Below are 17,688 nucleotides of genomic sequence, written 5' to 3' on the forward strand. Positions count from 1 at the left end.
ACTAAACTTGCTTAACAGCGGTTGATTTGAGTGTACTTATCTTCTGCCTGTAGGATTTCTCCTGTTTCTTTAGTTTTTTATTTTCTTTGCTGCTACGTGGACGTGTAGCAGGGCTGTTGTCAGGGAGGGGATGTAAACTGCTTAACTGACTGAGGTGGCTCAAGGCAATGTTACCAGTATTAGCCTGGTATTTCCTCTGTCAGTTCCTTTTGTGTTGGTAATAGAATCGGCTTTCACTGTTTCAGGGATTATCTAAGCCGTGGTACGAGGTACAGATTGTGCTCTTACACCATTGTCAAAATGGTAATCCAACAGAGATATCTCTGGAACCGTTCTGGGCTTAATGGTGTTTACTAGTTGTTGTAGCAACTTGGGCAGTTAATTAAAATTGTCACTAATTGAAGTGCTATTGCAAAGGGAGGGATTGGATGCTAGAGAAAATGCCAAGGGAGATTGAGTAAATTCTACCATGCGTTTAAGAGAACCAATTTTATTGTCCTAATTGACAATGCAGATAGCGAGAGATTGTAGAAGGTCAACTTGGAGTTCCAGTTTGTTTGATTGCCAGTTAAAAGGTACTATTGCTGTTTGTAATATCATGCTGATAAAACTAAGGTGACAAGTTATTGTTTTTTTTATTGGAATGAGAGGAATTGGCAATAAAGACATGATTGCTCAAAGGTGTAGCAGTCATTAGATTGGCAGGAGGGGACTGAATGAAGCCATCTAGAAGGTCAACCTCTGGTTTATCAAGAGAAAAGCTTTCTGAAAGAATTTAGCAGACAGCTACACTAGGCAATTGTTCCTTTAAAATCGGATGCGTTGGTGAGGAAGAAATTAACCCAATGACAGACTGATCAGCAATCTTTGTGCACCCTCGATGCACTTACATTTCGAATCTTTTCCCCTGCTTTCCACCAGAATAGGAATAAGAGGCAGTCTTGCTGCATGAGTCACGATATTTAAATGCTTTTTTCTCTCATTATAATGAGTGGAGATAAAGTCTGCAACCATGGTAGAACCCGGATTTATATCTATGTCTCTAAATTAGGAAGTATTGAAAGAATCTAGGTGCTTCAAGTGAAAATTGTTTTTTGAGAGTCTTCGGCCCTTACATTTTGGTAGGTTTTGAAGATTTACGCTGTTGTTTCATGTTCTTAATAAAGAAACTAGAAGGTTTAATGTCTTTTCTAGAGGCAAGTCTTCAGGAAAGGTGCAGGAAAATGTATGCAGTCTATGTATTTTAGCTATCATGGGGTATAATTGTCGTGGAAGTTCTCCAGGTATTCCAGAGAGGCAATTGCCCAGAAAGATCCAAACAATAACAAAAAAAGAAGATTCAAGGAGGATCTAGTTCAAACACCAGCTTACCTCCACTCTCCTCAACAGTAAACCAGCACCACCACCCTAAAGATTCAAAAAGCACAGGGGAGCTCTCTAAAGCTTCCAGTTAATGATTGTAGTTAAGCATTATAAAAATTCCAGATTCAAATAATTCCCGGTCCAGATTGCACAAGTTGTCTGCCCACCTTACAGTCTACTTAATCTTGCTACACTTAGTCATTCATCTCCCTCTGACCTGGCGAGCCTGCCCAAACTCCTGTCCCCTCTCTGATTGCAGCCAACGGCAAACTCTCCCTGCCGCATGCCCAACTCCTGACTCCCTCAGTTGTCCCAGGGAGAACAGCACAGTGGTTATGAGTTCGCGGAGTGGTCCACCAAGGCTATAAAAACCAGGGTTACCAGAAGGAGAGCGAAAAGCAGTAGCAGGTCAAAACAGGGCAGGGCAGGCAAGGCAGGCTAGAGACTAGGGGTCACTAAGGTCACTCAATTAAATTGTGATTTTATTATCAGAAGCACAAAAAGCCTACCACAGCTTGGTGACATAGCAACAGCACGGTGACGTAGTAAACTGCGAAAAAAAAGCATACTGTAGTCCTGTAGCACCCTTGTGGCATCTCTGCTGTGATTCAGCAAGCGGGCAGGCATGAGCATGGCAGGTGTGGTCACTTTCTGTCAGGATGGAGGGGGAAAATTGCTCATATGCCCAGTTACTGTCTCAGCTGCATTTGAATCACCTCAGTTCAAGGTTAACAGTATCACAGGCTGTTGCCAAATCTAAAAATATAATCCCTCCGCTTAGCCGATTGTCCTGCCAGCTTTTATGCTAGTCCAAAACTGCCACTAGCAGAACCTCTCTGCCATTGTCTAGGGCAGAAACTTGCTTGATATTTATCCAGGATTCTTTTCTGTTCCATAAAATGTTCCAGCCAAGTTGCCAGATGTTTTTCCACCACTTTAGCCAATAATGGCACAAGGGTTATGGGCTTAAAATGTTGAGGGACATCTGTATCCAGCCCTTGTTTCTTTAAGAGGGGTTTTATAACCCTTTTCTTAAACTGCTCCTGAAATAGACTAGATCTTAGTGATGTGTTATTTTGCTGTTAGGTGGTACAAACCACACTCTATAAATGCCTTTTGATTGATTGATATTACATTCAAGATGCATTCCATTACCCACATAGAACTACATTACAATGCTCCCGAATATCCAACACAAACTCTGACTCAGGTCTACTAGTGTACTAAGATCTGTCGGCCCCACCAAAACGGGGGTGGGGGGGTTCACATTCTTCCTGGCCATCACAGTAAGATCTGGAGTGAATTGCCAGATGAGTTGAGGGGTTTGACGAGCTCTTAGAATTCAGGAAAGCCCTGAAGACACATGTGTTTTGCTAATATATCCCCGGATCATCGTCAGCACTCAGGAACCCTGATGCTTTATGGCACTTTATAAATGATATGGTGATTTTGTTTCAGCTAATCGAAGATATCATCTAACCAGTAAAATATATTAACAACAGTCATTAGCTGAAAGAAATATAATTCACAGTAATGCCGCCACTCCCCCTTGATACCTCTTGGAACTATACAAAGGGGAATAATCTGTTGCATTTACAGAGTTAGCTAAAGACACCTGTCATAAATAAAACAACAAATCATATAAAATGAGTATGAGTAATGGAGGCATAAGTAGCCATTAGTTTAAAACATAATTTTTAATTAAAGAAGACAAATGAACGCACTAGGGCCTTTCAGACCTAAGTAGATCAATAACAATTCAATAAATAATTCAGTCAGTTCCTCGGTAAAGGCTCTGTTCAATATACTATATTACAAATTCAACTCTATAGCAAATACATTTCCCTGCTGACTGTGTATTAATTTGTCGCTGCATTACATTTAAAGTAAATAAAGCATAATGCAAAGTTATCCAGGATAGCACTTTCTCTTTGCAGTTTAGGAAAATATGTCTACTGGCACAATTAAGGCATTCACTTTAATTTTAGACTAAAGTAGCTGCTTTGGAATGTGCACATCAAAACAGAAACATTATAAACAAACTTTTTCTACAAGTGTAAAGAAAATATTAGGATGATTTCCTTTTTTTTACTCTAATATGCTATGCACACTGCAAAGTAGACAACAAAAAAGCTAACTTTGCTTCTCTTCAGAATGTATTCGGTGTAACATGTATTTAGGCACCCGTGCACATTTTGAGGGTTGCTCAACTGGTGCTCTATTCTAATAAATTGGTAAAACCTCTCATCGAAATGTTCCTCCATCAGTGTTCATTACGTCACATGGAACATTGCCTTTGGAGGTATGCCACAAAGGCATGGTCGGGACTGTACTACTAACAGTCCATCAACTGTCAGTCTCGTACAAAATCATTACTAATCCGCAGGCTGGTGGATCCCTAGGTAAAATGCATTTTTGCTGTGACGCTCAATACAAATATTGGTTTTCTCAATGGGGAAAGCTGGTTCTAATATCATATAGAATCATATTTTAAACAGTCTAGAATGTTCTTGTAGTTCTGCATACATATATCATTCTGTAATCATAAACACATATGTAAATGGCTAATTTACTACTTTCTTGAGCGTTTTAAAGTCATTGGCGCTAACATTGCTTACACAAACTGAAATTAAACTACTACTATAATACTAACAACAATAATAATGGATTTTTTTCTAGTTTTCATTGCATTTCTTTTAAGTGATGAATTACATTTGTCCCTTCCCTTTTTAATCTAAATATTGCCAATGTTTTCCCCTTAATGGATGCTCTATGCTCGGCAAGTCAGAAGTACTTATTGAAGATTTACATATTTCTGCAGTACTAGAGCTACAGCCAATGGTTTGTCTTTTTCTGAAATGGAGGATATTTGACGTTATAAATTATTGAACATTTTATACTTGTACTGCCCCAAATATGAGCTTGGCTGGCAATACAATGGAAAGGAGTAAACTGATACATGCCTTGTGGTAGCCCTCTCTGCTTTATTTAAATCTGGGCCCTTTACTAGGTGCCAAATACATTTCTTATGGTGGTAGTACTGCTAGCTTCCTATGGCAGAAGAAAGCTGTTGAAGAGATCACCCAGAATTATCTGGAAATGCATGGTATTACTAAGACGACTCGCACTATTACTAAGGCATCTCTCGGTAGTACAAGAGATGTGTTCATAGTGGACCTGAGTGTAAAACGTGTCTGCCAATCTGATTTACAGCTATGTTTCCTCTATGCACTGCTATGTATGTAATGAAGGGGTATTACTTTAAAAAATAAATCTTGGATATTTAGGTTAGCTGCTCTTCAGAACAATTATCAAGCAGTTGGAATATGCCAACTGTTTTTGTTTTGGTTTAGAATGATAATGTGACTTACGTTCTTTGTCTGCTGCTGTTTGGAGGGAAATCAAAGAAATATGCAGATAATGTACACATCTTTGGAATTTTATGCTGTTTGAGCAGTTTTGTTCACTAAACCCCTAATGAGAGAAATGTTGGAATGCTCATAAGTAAATACAAAAATTTACAACACGATTGTCTTGTGATTCTAAAGGGAGAGGGCGATCTCTTGACCTATGGCCTTCGCAGCAGCATTCACAGCAATGGATAGACCATCAAAGGACCGACTTGGAAGACGGTCTTGACATAAATTCTGAATAAACTCATTTTATTATGCTAGAAGGTTCTAGGATTCACTTGAATTTAAGCAGAGCCAATTTTCATCTTTCCATTATATATATATAATATATTCACTGAAAAAAACAAAGATTACAGGGAGGTTATAGTTAGGCTGACATTTCACTCATACAAAACCAGAGAAATTCAGCAGTTATAGTTATAGTTAGCTCAGCTAACTATAACTCAGGCCGCCTCAATGCACTGCTTATGACCTCACATATTACATCACTCATGACGTGATCAGTGACATCACTGATGACATCTCAAATTACATCACTGATTACATCATCCGGTGGATGTGTTTCTAAAAAGTTAATGTGTGTTAAATATATATACACCAAGGTGTATTGATGAATCAGTGGGTGTATGTGTGCCTGTATGGATGATTTAGTGGGTGCGCGATTGACTGTATAAGTGAGTGATAATACGTGTCTCAGTGAATGTATGGATGAGTGACTAATTTGTGTGAATGTCTGTTTCAGTCTGTCAGTTGGCGTGTAAGTGGCTGCATAGGTTGGTGAGTAGGTACTATATGGGTAATTGATTGGCTGTCTGAGTACCTGTGTGGGTGGGTGAGGGGGTGAATCAGTGGCTGTATGGGTTCATGAGGGAGTCTGAGAGGGACTGTATGGGTAAGTGAGTGTGCATATGGCTGTGTCGGTGAGTGAATGGATGTCTCAGTGGTCTATAGGTGAGTAACTGCATATGTGAAAGGCAGTATATGTGAGTGATGGAGTATATAAGTGACTGTATGTGTGAATGTGTGCTTGTGTCAGTGACTGTATAGGCAAGTAGGTGTTAGTATCTGTATGAATAGTTGATTGTGTGTGTGTATAACTGTATAGGTGAATAAGTGGCAGTGTGATTGCGTTACGAACCCCAATGTACCCCAATATAGGCCTAGGTAGTTACATGACCTTTTACCTACATCTGTCCTACCATTGTTCTACATAACGGGTTTGACGCGGACCTTTTACCTAGTTAGGTGCTACATGACTGCTGTGTGGTTTTCTCTGAAAACTAGCCTCATGTATTATGCATGAGGATTCTCAGTATCACAGCATAATTACCACCTTCTGCATAAATACTCAGTATAAGGGTCACCTCTATCGTCATCCTAGCCCGACATGCCCACAGTACACTTCTGAGGGTACCTTTTGAGGATATAAGCAGTACATCTACGCTGGGCAAACTAGAGGAGAAAGACTATTTTATACTATTTTATACTAGAATGACGCTGGTTCAATAAATACTTATTGAAAACGTCCCCGCCGTTTATTCTTTATATCTCTCTCAGACAAAGTAAGCGTGAGTGACTGGGCAAAAAGTACTGTACTGTTTCTACGATCCCTGAGGGGTCAGGGTTGTCATGTTCGATAGTTGCCGGAGACTATTCGCTCCTCGGTAAGAGGGGCTCATAGTGTGTAATGACCTGCATTTCCGTATATTTTGATGCTTCTGTCACTCACCAGGCCATTACTTACCACATCCTTTCTCAGGATCCAGAAAGACACCACATTTCACAATACTTACCCAAGAAAGGAATTAACACTAACAACATATAAGACCATTGCAGAGGAGCTCGCAAATAACAACAAGTCACAACACCTCCCCATCCGAAAGGGTACACAGCAAATCACAAAACCTCCCCATCCGAGAGGGTACACAACGCATGCTCCTCCTAGCAATGTATTGGATAGAATCATTAGAATTTAGACATCCCTGCTGGGAGCCGATTTCCCTCCCTTATCAACAACTACCCGTTGGATGGGAACTTACCCATCCCTCCGTGAGCTCTTGGTAAAAAAGTGGCCCGACCTTCCCTCACAAGGCACACAAACAATTGATATGCTCTGGGGTTTCTTTAATACACAATGATAGAATGAAAAAAGAAAGAAATAACTAAACATCACATTAGACATTCTTCACAATAGCAATTACTGACAAATACATATATGTAGAAGCTGAAAATAAAAATAATAGTTAGATACAATAGGTATACATGGAACACCTCACCATAATCTTAGGCATCTTGCATTCGAAGAAGGGTCCTTCTCTCTCTCCCTCTGGTTTGGTCACGACTCTCTGTTCCACAATCACGACTGCACGTCTGCACCGTGATGTATAGGCCACAAGCCACTAATCAAGTGTAGAGCGGAATAAGTGGGTTTTAAGAGCTCTGCGGAACTTAGCCTCTGAAGGTTCAAGACGCAGCTCCATCGGGAGCTTGTTCCAGCTCTTAGCTGATTAGCTCTCAAAAATCCTGCTGAGTAGGACTTATATAAAGTACCAGGATGGCTTCTTGGTCCCCAACATCCTTTAGCATCCAAGACAACTTTATTCCCCAACCAGTAGTATGCCAGGAGACGTGCCTGCAGTGTGGTGCAGAAAGGGGGCCTGGCCTTTGAAGACCTCTTAGCAAACTGACACTGTGGAACTTGCTAGAGGTAACAAAAAGAATATTTGGCCCCCAAATACCCTCAAAGGCCAAGGAGAGTTCATCCCCCAACTAGTACTATGCCAGGAGGCGCATTTGCAGAGTGATGGAGAAAGGATGTCCTTGATGATTGCACAGGTAGTACCTGTACGATTCTATAAGTGCCATTGTCAAGGGCAGCCTGCAAATACTGGGTGTTTTTGACAAAGTGTAAAACACATATAAAGACATATCTGACATAAACTCTCACTGTAGCTATTTGGTAAGATACTAATTTAACTTTCCCCTTTGTATACATTTGTCAAAAATAAATAAAAATCAAGTTTCCTTCTCCATAGCAACACCGAAGATCGCAATTACATCAGAAGTCACAAATACAAATGTAAAAATATAAAACACATATTTAAACATATTTTACACAAAGTTTGAGTTTAGCTGTTTGGTAACATAACTGTTTAACTTTATTTTAACAACGCATTTAACAAAAACAACAATTTCACCTAACTTTCCACATCTGAACTCACAAATAGATCATAACTAAAAAACACTCATAAAACTATCCATTCTTACCCAAACTCAACATAAATCAAAAAACTGCTATAAAACCAGTACAATGCACACTCTGTGAAAAGATCCACTGTAGAGAGACGAATAAAAAATATTCATGTGGGTTAACGTCCATGGTGTATTATATTAAACCTAACATGGAAAACATCTCTAACTGGCAATCTAGCAGAGGGAAGCTGACGGATCATCTACTTCAGTGGCAGCAGCGACAAATCCCGACCACAAAGTCCCTTTGGATGTACAGACCATTACAAAAGATATGGCTCCAGAGTTTTCAAGAATAGTCACGTATTTCATCGACTGTTGTGTTGCTATAACAGCTGGTGAGCAGTGTGTTACAGCTATTTGCAATGCTGCCAAAACTTTTTGACCCCTTTTATATTTTTCGCACACTTCATAAGACAGGTTTACAGTGAGCAGCAACCAGGCAACGCAAAGCTGAAGGACCCTCGACTTCAATAGCAGCACAAGAACACAAAAGCAGAGAGTCCATTGAAAAGTCTAATCTCAACTTCAAGATTTGGCTCCACAGTTTTCCCCAACGGCATCATACTGCATGGATTTTGGAGTTGTAGTAAGTGCTGTAGAGCAGTCCATAATGGCCATTCGCAATGCTGCAAAAAATAATTAATGTTGATTTTTTTTAAAGTTTTGGACCTTCATAGTTTTCCTACATTAGCGGGCATTTTATTATCTTACAAAATGAGTATCTAACATCTATGTGTTGTTAATTTTATTATTTTCACATGTATTGTAACACTGGTTACATAAACTTACTGCATACAGAAGTTAAACTGTCCCTCTACAAATAAATACACAGGTAACTTTTACCAGTTATCATTATTTACTTTTTCACTTTATAAATATGTCAACAGTCTATGTTAAATCTTCTTACAAACATACTCTGGTTTTTCAGCCAACACTGTGTTAAATTTTGTAATCTCGTCTTTAAAACTATCAGTTGCAATATGTGTCTTGTTCTGCAACTCCTCCTCTTAACACACCTGCACATCACCACAAACCTTTTCTATGTCTACCACGCTACAATGTGCTCTTTTCATTTCTCCTCAACATAAAACAGGAGTTTTCACATAATATTGCCTTCTACCCAAAGTTCACATTGTTCACATTGTTGAGTGGTGTAACTTATTTTGAGTTTTAAACTTCACATGGAAAGATACGTAGGATATGTCTTAATATATCAATGGTTTTCTGTCTAATACTAGAAAGACTACTACAATTCCATTTGTATACAGTACCCGGACTATACCTTCTTTGTACTTCTTCTGCAATACCTTTTACATTTCTAGGCACCATCACCTCTTTTGCTTTAGGACTACCATTCTTCATTTCATAACATCACCCTCTTTAATCAATATCATGAACTAATCTGTTATCCTAGAAATAGCTTTCTTCATTAAAGAAAGGCTCTGAAATACAAGTATGTATCTATTCTCCACTAAACATTGTACAACATTTACTTATATTCACTAATATTTTCTTCTGGTTTTGTCTCCTCATGCACAACACTAATTTGTCAAGAGTCGTTGTTCTATTTAGAATCAAAATGAAAAGCGTCCTCTTCAAAGCAAAGGCCTTATCAACTACTCTCTCAACTAATTCGTTCAGTTTCACTGCATCTCTCCTTCTACACTTTTTAAAATTTCTCACTAAATGTACAAGGCTGTAACTATGCAATCATTATAACATTTGCGCAGAACCTATAAAGCCATCTAAACACTCACTTACAACCTATGCAGTCATTGAAATACTGAGGCACACATGTGCACTGGTGAAACACTCAGGCTCTACTCATGCACTCATGTAATTAAGTAGAGAATACCATTGAAGAAAACTGTTAGAAATGGGGAACTCTAGTTGACAGAGGTAGGTACCTTTGCCCAAGTAGGGACCCTTCTTCCTAGTTAGGGTAAAGGAGTTACACTCATAAAATAACTCCTGCTCACCCCCTTGGTAGCTTGACACGAGCAGTCAGGCTGATCTGAGAGGCAGTGTGTAAAGCATTTGCACATAACCAACAGTAATACAGTGACAACGCTACACTAGGACACCACACCACTTTAGAAAAATATCCAATATTTTTAATATACCCAAAACAAGACCACAACAATAAGAATTCAACATACTGTACTTAAAAATATATACTTTGCAAGATATCCTTAAATACACAGTTTGCACTAGTCAGTAGCTCGGACCGGGCTACCTCCGTGCTGGAAACAACAGAGTCTGACAGTTCCAGCCAACCGTGTCTATACGGGCCAGCGAAAGCGGAGAAAGACTCGTCAACAGTACCTTTCTTGTTGCGGTTGGCAAGTTGGTGCGAGCCGGTTGTGGCAACTATCACAGTTGCATTGCAAAATGGAAGCGGTGCGCTGCCCTCTCGATGCGGTGCAGGCAGCGGTTCAGTGACGATCGTCCAGACAGCATCTGTGAGACCAAGGTTTCATGTGCAGGGCGAGGCCGTGCTGGCAGGTTGCAGTGCAAGTGACAAAGACAGTTAGCGGGAGCTGCCGACGGTCGTCCCAGAGGGCTGTGTGGGACGAGGCAGTGCTTCGTGAAACTTACGAGGTCATGGTGCAAGCAGCGGCTCGGTGGCAATGGCGTCGGTCGTCGGCGTCGGCGAGACCAGGGTTGCGGTGCGAAATACGGATGGTGCCTTCTGCAGTGCCGTCAGGACACAGAGCCAGCAATGGAGTCAGTAACAGAGTCGGTTGTGTTTCCCTTCTCTGTGGCAACTGAAACAGCAGTTCCAGAAGTGGTAGCCAGAGGTTGGTGAAGTCTTTGCAGTCCCAGAGACTTCAGAACAGGAGGCAAGCTCTACTGCAAGCCCTTGGTGATACTCCGCACAAGTAAAGAAAGTTCAGTTCAGTCCTTTCACTTCACAAGGCAGAAGCAGCAACTGCAGGCCAACCCAACAAAGCAACAACACAGCAAAAGGGCAATACTCCTCCTGGCAGTTCTTCCAGCTCTTCTTCTTGGCAAGTTCCTTGATTCTGGTGAGTTCTGGGGTGTGAGCCCCAATATTTATACTCAAAATCCCTTTGTTCTCTCAGGCAGAGTGTGTCTGTGTTTGGTCCAAACCAGTTCTGTCCTCTCTGGCCAAGCATCCTGGCAGGAGGTGGAGACAGCATTGTTCAAGGCAGACAATACCCATTCAGGTGCAAGGAAATCTCCTCCCACTTCTCTAAATGTCGACCAGGTCTATTCAGCTCAGCCCTGACTCATCCAGGAAAGGCAGGACACACCTCAACCCTCCCAGTGTCTGTCAAGAGAATGAACATCCCCAGCCCCTGTCACACCAGAGCCAGACAGTCAATACACATCCTAGCAGAGGCTCACTGGATGGCTAACCAAGAAAATGCCTACTTTCTAAAAGTGGTATTTACAAACACATGAAGGTAAAAATCACCTTCACTAAAAGATGCATTTTAACATTCTAAGTTCAGGCATACTAAACTTTATTTTCCTAGCTTGTTCCCAGGGGTAGTTAGGCTTATAAGATATTATAAGCAAACTCCCCATTCAACCCCATGGGAACAGATAGCCTTGCGATAGTGAAAAATGAAATTGGCAGCATTCCACTATCAGGACATGTAACACACACCAGGGTATGTCCTACCTTTCACATACACTGCACCCTTCCTACAGTGGTACCTTGGGCCTACCTTAGGGGTGATTAACAAGTAAGAGAAAGGAAAGTTGGGGCACTTGCCAGGTCGACATGGCTGTACCAAACTACGCACAGATACTGCAGTGGCAGATCTGAGTTACATTTACAGGCTGCTTATGTGGGTGACACAACCAGTGCTGCAGGCCCACTAGTAGCATTTGGTTTACAGGCCCTGGCATACTCAGTGCACTTTACTAGGGACTTCCCAGTAAATCAAATATGCCAATCATAGAAACACCAATCCATAATATCAATTTACAGCAGGAGCACCTGCATTTTAACACTGCACAGCAGTGAGAAAGTGTGCAGAGACACTAAACCAGCAAAAAAGGAGTAAAAACCGGGAGGTCAGAAAGCAAAAAGACAGGGGAAACACACCAAAAGATGCCAAGTCTCACAAAAACCTATCGCCAATATTGTCTAAAGACTGCATATATCCTTAGTAAAACCTGTAAATACATGGGTTTGTGGTTGAATACATCAATACTCCCTAGTGCCTAGATGAATCCCTGAGGATACAAGTAGTGCCTAGGTGATTCCCTGACTATGTCATAACTCCATGAGTCATTCCATATCTGCATACTTACTGCCTGCGTGTTTGCATGAGTTTACCATTAGTATCTGGGTGTTTAGATGAGCGCATGAGTAGAGCATGAATAAGTCGACAAGTGCGTGACTAATGCTTCAATAATTTAATTAATGCGTATATACTGGCAGGATGATTAAATGAGTGCAACTCCGGTACCAGGATAATTGCAAGAGTGCATACATAGTATATAGGTGCATGGACAGTGCATTAATGATTGTTTAAGCCCATGCATAGCACATAGCCTATTGAATGAGTGCATAAATAGTGTTTCATCAATTGGATACTGCCAATTTCTTTTTGGTTGACTGACCAGGTAGTGCCTGGATGCTTACATAACTACATGGTAGTGCCTAGCTAATTAGATGAGTGCATGACTAGTGTCTGAGTGACTGCATGATTCCATTGTTAAAGCTTGAAAGATTGGATGAAAGTAAGTATACTGTTGGGGTGATTGTATTAGTGCAAGAGTATTCTCTCAGTAATTAAATGTCTGCATAGGTACTGGATGAGTGATAGGTTTACTACAATTGTACTCTCGATGTAATTATATGAGTGCATGAGTGGAGCCTGAGTGTTTCATCACTGCACGTGTGTGCCTCAGTATTTCAATGACTGCATGGGTTTTAAGTGGGTGTTGAGATGGCTGCATAGGTTCTGCACAAATGTTATAATTATTGTAGAGATACAGCCTTGTTAATTGCATAAGTCAATAGTTAGTAAACTAGGTGATTATATGAATGTATACATAGTGTCTACATACTTCAATGAGCACATAATTTCTGCCTGTCTGATTGCAGTAGTACGTGATGTTTTACTGTATACATGCTTTTCTTCTAAGCTATGTGTGAGTGAAATCTAGGTATCACACTTGATATATAATTGCATACATGGCCCTCTAGAAACATACAATGGTTTGTTACTGAGCATGCACATGTATCAGTAAGTTTATAAAACAGAAAACAACTTTCAAAAATGTCAAAGCACAAAATGTTTCCGAATGGCTACCTACATCATTTCTTAAATACTTCTTCTGCTTCTAAAACTTATATTCAGCATATCTCAAACAAAAGTTACACTTAAAATGAAGCTAGCACAAGAATGTTCGAGGCATTCTCCACTTTTAATCCTTCTCAATTTTAAACAATTCATGTTTAAAGAAAAACACTACCTTCACTATATACAAGAAATTTTCATCAGCATTACTGAACATAGATTACCATATAAATATATATATACGTGATTTCTTCATATATGTACACCTTCAACCATCTTTCCCAAAATACATACCTCTCTGCATCTTTAAGCGAACTCAAAAGTCCCACTGTAAATATAACTATATGCAAGCACAAAACCATATCTTACCATCTAAGTATAGGCAAAGTGGTCAAATAAGTTAAAAACGACATTGACAAACACTTCCCAATACATACCTAACACGTATTACTTCTTTCTAATTCATACAGGTGGACAACATGTTCTCACCTTTCATTTCTCACTACACTATTCCTGTTTCATAATGTTACTAAAAATACTACATCTCCCAGAATGAAAATAACAGATGTATCTATTCTACACATGTTTAGACATTTAAAACATTCTTAGTTCCTCATTGCAACTTTCCACAAGTCTATATTCTTATTTTTCAATAAAATACACAATATATTAAAGAGGCACTAATTCATTTTTCTGTTACTTCCCAAAACCTTCACTACTAACCTTTTAAACACATACCCTCTAATACATACAGTTCATCTGATATATTTTTTCTCATCACCGTGATACTCCTTTTAATCAAACTCCCATATACATCTTCATTTCTAATATACATTTTTAAAATAGTTACAAAGTTATATACATACCACTGAATTCAGATTATATTGTTGTTTTAGCTCTTTATGCATAGTGTTGACACTGTTAAGATTTGTAAAAACTAAGCACAAGGATGATAAATCACTCTCATACAAAGCAACTCTAAAATGGCATGGTCTTCAACTTTCCACTCTATCATCATGAGAATAGCAGCAAATGAAATCATTTCTTTTATTTTAGACTACTGCATCTCCAGTTGTGAAGGGTTAGCATCTGTTAACACTTTCCCTCTCTTTCAAAATGATGTTCCATTTGGCGTGTTTTCGTGATGTTTTCGCGATCATCACAGATTAATCGTGAAAAAACAGGAGTTCAAACCTATATCTAGCTTAATTTTTCTGAAATTTAAATACTACACTATAGTTTATTACAAAGTCCTGAGTTGGAAATTAAAACTTTCCATTACTTACATTGTGTTATCACTCCTCAACTTTTTAAAAACGTTTTCTCTCTTTAACACCCTTCCCCCCATACAGTCTTAGCTCAGTGTACCTAGCAACTCAGTGGAACCAGTAGGTCACAGGTTCACAGCACATTCTAGAAGGAACATGCTACTTCCAATTGAGATACAGCAGGTGTGGTTCAAAAGCCTATCAATATCTATATTACATTTCTTTTTTTAAACAGCCAATTATAAGACTTCTTCCTGAGCCATACAACACACTATCTAATTTTATTCACTTTTTAATCATGCTGACAGCATCCAATAAAAAAAATATGTATATATATATATATATATATATATATATATATATATATATATATATATATATATATATATATATATATATATTCACTGAAAAAACCATAGGTTTCACACCAGTTATAGTTAGCTGGAAATTTTACTTGCATAAAACCATTGAAATTCCCACGTTATAGTTAGTTGGACTCATTATAACTTGCGCGTGCAATGCACTGCTGATGACGTCACATATTACATCACTCATGACATGGTCAGTGACATCACTCATGACATCACTGATGACACCATCCAGTGAATGTGTGTCTTTCTGAAAAATAAATATGTTTTATATATGTATATGTAAAAGTTGATGGAAGAATAAATGTTTAAATAAGTGTTTACATGTTGATTGGTTAACTGGCTTATTAAGTGTATCTTAGTGAATACATATATTAGTGAGTAATGTTTAAATATTTAAATATATGTATTAGTGTTTCACTTTGTGTATAAGTGGCTGCATGGGTTGGTGAGTAGCTACATGTGTATGTATATGGGTTATTACATGTTTTTCTTAGTATCAGTATGAGTGTTTGTATGGTTTGGTGGGGGTATTACCTAGCACATAGATGCATGAATGACTGACTCTCTCTTTGTATGTGTTTTAAAGACAGCATATGTGCAGGACTGTATGGGTGGATGAGTGTGTATATGTGTGTGTTAGGGAGTGAATGAGTGTCTCACTAGTGCCTTTATCAGTAACTACATATGTATTAATGTAGTGTATGTGAATATTAATGTATATAAGTGAGTATATGTGAGAGTAAGAGATTGTAAGAGTTCCTGTTTAAATTAGTATGTGTTTCTATAAGTGATTGTTTAAGAGAGTAAGTATGTGTAAGTTTCATTAGAAGTAAAGTGGTAGTGTGTGTATAGCTGTATATGCAAATAAATGGATGTTTAATAGTTTATTTGCATGTGTGAGTATGTGTCAGAGTATCTTTTAGATGACTGTTGGTGTGTAACAGGATGTATAGGTGTATCACTACATATAATGAGTGAGTATATGTATGAGTGACTATATAGAACTGTTGGTGAATAAGTGGATGTGTATATAGATGGTGGAATTATTGAATTGGTTGTTGTTACTAGTATGGGTATCTCCATTTTTTTGAAAATTTTAGTTTCTATTATTGAATATGTGCTTCAAGGGTTACATTATAGTGAAAGGAGGTCTGTCACTCTGTCACAAGGATGGTGTCATCAGTGATGTCATGAGTGATGTCACTGACCATGTCATGAGTGATGTAATATGTGACGTCATCAGCAGTGCATTGCACGCGCAAGTTATAGTGAGTCCAACTAACTATAACGTGGGAAGTTCAATGGTTTTATGCGAGTAAAATTTCCAGCTAACTATAACTGGTGTGAAACCTATGGTTTTTTCAGTGAATTTAATAGGTTTTTTAAATGCTAATTCCTAACTATAACTGGTGTGAAACCTATGGTTTTTTCAGTGAATTTCAAAGGTTTTTTAATAGCAAATCTCTATAGGTATGACATGTAATATTTTGTATAATGAATTTTATATACTATTTTTTTATGTTTATTTATTTATTTATTTTTTTTGCCCCGGAGCGCTCCCGGGGCGCGTACCGATGCGCTCACCGGTGAGCGCAGTGTTACGGCGCGCCCCGGGGCGCGTACCGGTGAGCTTCCCGTTAGCGCTATTGCCGTGAACGAAAACAACATCGTGACGTTTCGCGTAGCCGCGTGATGCGTCTTATGACGCACGGCGTGAACGCACCCGGAAGCGCCCGGACGTATACGATCGCGCAACGTCCTGACGCGCTTACGCTACGCGCCCCCGGGCGCGCCCCGGGGCGCGTAGCGTAAGCGCGTCGGGTCATGTGACCTGAAAATAACACTTATCATTGGTTGAGATCAGTTTTGGTTTCAAAATGATGAAGGCCAGAGTCATGTGACCTGAAAGTAACACTTTTCATTGATTCAGGACAGTTTTGTTTTCCAAATGATGAAAACCCCACCTATTTTCCTCATTCTCACTTTGTACTTTGAGTGAGGAAGACCTGTTGAAAAACCTCTCTGTACCTATTTGTCTGAAAAATGGCTACAGTAGCAGAAGCTGCAGGAGCATCTGCTCCACCTCCACCCCCACCCCCACCACAAGGACCACCCCAACACCACAGTGGTGGAGACCAAGAAGAGGAGGACGAGGAGGAGCAAGAGGAGGGGGGTTCCTACCAGAAGATAATATTCCATATAAGCCAAAGGAGCACTTCATCTGGCAGTTTTTTTCTATCCCAAAGGACAAGAAGAAAGTTAATGCGCCAAAGGCGACTTGTTTAATCTGTGTTTTTGAACTTTCAAGGGGAAACCCTAACAAAAAATACTCTTTTGGCAACAACACCATGATTCGGCACATGCAACGCCGGCCCGGCACCCTAATAACTATGCTAGGGCAGAGGTCAGGGAACTTGCCAGAAACCCTGCCCAATCTTCTGCCAGCACCTCCCAAAGTAATCAACCCACTCCATCGGGTCCAGAAGCGAGGGAGATGAGCACAACTATTCAAACCAAGTTTGCCAATTTTAAAATCGTTTGTATATTTTGTGGAGCGACAATATGCTACGGTGAGCAAAGCATTACACTTATCACTGTGCTTGGGATCACCACAAGTGCCCGAAGAAACATTAATTGTTTCCTGTTTTTTTTTTGCTCCAGTTGAGCAATAAGTAACCTGTCTTCCCCTATAGAAGAATTCGGAGAAGAGCTTGAGTATACCATCAGTAGCTTTACA

Source organism: Lissotriton helveticus, chromosome 6 (genome assembly GCF_964261635.1).
Source record: "Lissotriton helveticus chromosome 6, aLisHel1.1, whole genome shotgun sequence".
NCBI lineage: Eukaryota > Metazoa > Chordata > Amphibia > Caudata > Salamandridae > Lissotriton > Lissotriton helveticus.